The sequence below is a fragment of the Cajanus cajan genome, chromosome 6, assembly GCF_000230855.2.
Source record: "Cajanus cajan strain Asha chromosome 6, NIPB_CcT2T_4, whole genome shotgun sequence".
In the NCBI taxonomy this organism is placed as follows: Eukaryota; Viridiplantae; Streptophyta; class Magnoliopsida; order Fabales; family Fabaceae; genus Cajanus; species Cajanus cajan.
In genome coordinates, this window is record NC_138522.1 from 8,227,025 (window position 1) to 8,231,293 (window position 4,269).

General features: G+C 32.7%; 1 pseudogene; it reads left to right on the top strand.

The window, feature by feature from the left end:
- The first annotated feature begins 993 nt into the window (after window positions 1–993).
- On the top strand, window positions 994–4,031 carry LOC109811068 (protein FAR1-RELATED SEQUENCE 11-like; annotated as a pseudogene).
- The last annotated feature ends 238 nt before the right edge of the window (window positions 4,032–4,269 follow it).

A 4,269-nucleotide genomic window follows, 5' to 3' on the forward strand; every position in this document is an offset into this window, starting at 1 on the left:
GCCCATCGCAGACGGACAAATACTTGTTCCATTCCAATTAAACAAACATATTTTACACATATGTTTCTTTCATGTTGCAAATCAACCTACTCAAAACAAAAAGAAATTAAAAAGCTATGGAAAGTTGCAGGGTAATTTGGCACGAATTCTTGAGTTTTGATCTTGACCTATCATTTTCTCATTGAGACCAGCTCAGCACGAGTTACGGTACTCAATTTTCTTTGCTCTACCTCGGACTTGGAAAGTGTTCGGAAGTTGAACCAGCTATAATGAATCATTTCTTTCCTAAATCCTGCCAATATATTTATGTAACCGTACAAGCAATATGTTATTAATGGCTAGCTACAATAATGGTGTTGGGGGACAATTAATACGTATCTGCTTATGAAATTTCCTTAGTTGATCACTCACAAACATCCTTTCCTTTAGGTTGAGGGAATAATTAAGGTGGACAAGGATATGAAGCCAATAAATTGAATGCAAGATGGACTTCAATTTATTGTTAAAATTAAATGTTATGTAATTCGTTAGGAGTTAAATATGGTCAATATATTTGTACAGGGGTTTGTTAACGTCCTCCCACACTTTTTTTAATGGGAGTATTTTAGCATTCTACACCTTTTCTTTTTGACAAAAAAACCATTTCTCCTTTTTAAAAACAGCTTACACTAACATGGTAAAACTGTAATTTTTCATGCTGCATCGATTCTCGTTAATTTGAAACTCACGAATAATTAATGAGGTTACACTTGTCTCTTGCGAATCATTCACGAGGTTTAGGGCATCTTCACTGCCTGCATCTGAAGTCTTTCCATTGTGAGTATTTGCACATTGATTGCTATTATCCTCACAGGACACATATTTTGCCCCATTTTGTTGTCTGTTGAAATTCTTATCTTGTCATTCTCATTAAAAATAATTGAAGACACTCAATCCTCCAGCATTATGCGACATCATTCCTACTGCAATCCCAAACTTGTACGTTATTCAATCATCCCTTGTCATTTATTTATTTGTTTGTTACATTCTTCACCTTTTCTCTTTGAAATTTAATGGCTTTGCACCTGTTACTTCTATTTTATGTTTTTGTATTTGAGTAGTATTTTTTTCTTTTCCTTTGTATTTTAGAATTTTATACACTTTGCTGTTGTCTATTTGTGTTAGATTGCTATGTTTTTTTTAACAAATTGCATAAATTATGAACGTTGATTCCACTTATGAATGACTATTTAGTTGCTTTATTTTCTATTTAAATATGAAAAAAATCAGATTTAAGCTAAGATCACAATGGCATTTGAAGTAAGAGATGGTGTTGGTGATTGGCCTTTAGAGATTTTTAAAGACTGTGCTTCTACAAGTGAAATTGATGGAAATACAGTTTCTTTTACATTTCAAGAGTCTCAAGAAGAACCACTGCTTGAAGCCAATAATATTTATGATGAAGTTCCTTATGAAGGGAAAATGTTTAATAGCTATGATGAAGCTTATGAATTTTCTTATGCATTTGCACGAAAAAATGGCTTTTCGATTAGACGTGAACATACTTACAAATCTAGTAAGAATCAAACTGAGGAGAATCCATTGGGTATTTATAAAAGGGAATTTGTTTGTCATCGTGCTGGTTCTGTTAAACAGCGCAAATTTATTGAAGAGGAAAGTCAAAGAAAACGGAAAAGTTCAAGATGTAATTGTGGGGCAAAAATGTTGATTAACAAAAAGACAATTGACTTTGAGGAAAAATGGGTGGTTAAATATTTTTATAATTACCATAACCATGATTTATTAGATGATAAAGAGGTTCAGTTTCTTCCTGCATATCGAAACATCCCAATTGTTGATAAAAATCGTATACTGTTATTGTCAAAAGCTGGTTGCTCTGTAAGCCTCATAATAAGAGTGCTGGAGTTAGAGAAAGGAATTGATCCAGGAAATCTGCCATTTTTAGAGAAGGATATTAGGAATTTTATTCAATCTGAAAGTGGTATTGATAAAGAAAATGATGCTTCAAATCTTCTCAAATTATGCAAAAGTTTGAAAGATAGAGATAATGCCTTCCAATATGATTTCACAATAGATGAAAATAACAAATTGGAGCATATTATTTGGGCATTTGGTGATTCAATTCGAGCATATGAAGCTTTCGGAGATGTGGTTGTTTTTGATACAACATATCGAATAAATCATTATGATATGCCTCTTGGATTATGGGTTAGGGTTGATAATCATGGGAATTCAATTTTTTTTGGTTGTGTTCTATTGAGAAATGAGAAGTTTTCTTCCTTCACATGGGCTCTAAAGGTAAATTTCAATTTCGTAGTTGTCAATTTTTACTTAATTTCTAACTTTGAGATTTTAGGCCATTATTTTAATTTTCTTTTCTTTTTTCAGAGTTTTTTAAATTTTGTCAAAGGAAAATGTCCACAAACAATTCTTACTGACCAAGATCTTGCACTCAAGGAAGCTATCTCAATAGAGTTCCAGAACACAAAACATGCATTTTGCATATGGCACATTGTGGCAAAGTTATCAAGTTGGTTTTCTTTTCCATTAGGTTCAAGATACAATGAATTCAAATATGAGTTTTATAGGTTGTACAATTTAGAATGTGCAAATGATTTTGAGCAAGAATGGAACTTGATGGTTTCACAATTTGGTCTAAGTATGGATAGGCATATTGACTTGCTTTATTCCCATCGTCAATTTTGGGCCCTAGCTTATTTGAGAGACTTCTTTTTTGCTGGGATGACAACAACTGGGCGTTCAGAATCTATGAATTCATATATAAAAAGATTTTTGAATGTCAAAACAAGTTTGATTGATTTTGTAAATCAAGTAAGAACTTACATGGGTTCCTTGATGTAAGTATATTATTTTGTAATCAATTAGCTTTTTAGTTTCTTATGGTTAATGTACTTTTATGTAGGTTGGTGTTGCTGTCAACATTAGAAATCAAGCTGGAGAGGAGGCAAGAATGCGTCAAAAGTACTATAATCCTCAAATTATAACAGGTTTTCCTCTTGAGGAACATGTTGCATCTATACTCACACCATATGCCTTTGAATTGCTCCAACATGAGATCCAATTATCTACAAAATATGCTGCAATTGATATTGGCAATGACTCATGCATAGTGTGACATCATACCAAAGTTGATGGAGGCCGTTCTGTCAATTGGATAGATGAAGAAGAATCAATTCATTACTCTTGTAAAGAATTTGAATTTTCTGGAATATTGTGTAGACATGCTATTCGTGTGCTATTGATGAAAAATTATTTTCACCTCCCAGCAAGATATCTTCCTTTCCGATGGAGGCGGGAGAGTTCATTAATTATAAAGTCTAGTCACATAATCAGTTGCAATGATAACTCGTCTATTGTCTTACGGTCTCTAGTCCGATGTTTGGAAGTTGAATCTCTGAAGACAAAAGATCGAGTTAAAGTTGCTACTAAAGAGTTAGGGAAAGTCATTCAAATCATAAAAGTCATGCCTGAGATTCAAGAGAAATCAATTGAGTTGGAACATGATGTACCAAATAACAGTGGCTGTGAGCTTGAAGTTGAAAATCCCATCATTTCTAAGACAAAAGGTAGACCAAAAGGATCAAGGCCAAAAGGAGGAGTTGAAGCTGCAAAAAAGTCTCGTCGTTGTCATTTTCCTAATTGTGGTGGAACCAATCATGACTCGCGAAATTGTCCAAACAAAAAGAATAGCATTGATATATTGCCTTCTCAATCTCCTAATAAGTATGTGTTAGCTATTATATATTTTTTAATTGATGTCTACACTTTTTGAGTTAAGAAATGCTAACTGAGAGGTTTTTATTTGTTTTTTCTTATGCTTTAATAGGATAACAAAGGGTTGGAGAAAGTAATCTTAAAAGAGAATGAGGATTGATCAATGATTTAGTTGCAAGAAAGAAGACTTTTCATTTTATATATTGTGTTATTTTTCATTTTTAAATATGTACTCAATGACTAAGATACAGTCTAATTTTTCTTATGTATCAATTATGGTTAAGAAGTCACTGTTGGTTTTGATTTGTCGAACTTATTTTTAGCTTTCGAGTTATTGTGCTATTATGAAATGAATGATGTATATCAAATTTGGATTTAAACTGGACTTTGTACCAACCCTCATAAATTTCATTTCAAGGCAAGTCATCGATAGTGGTTTCAGAGTTTATCAGAGGATTGTAAATTCCTTTCGCATTTATTTTATTATTGGACGTCAACCAAGATTGACTTTGTACCTATTTTTTGGCGTCTAAC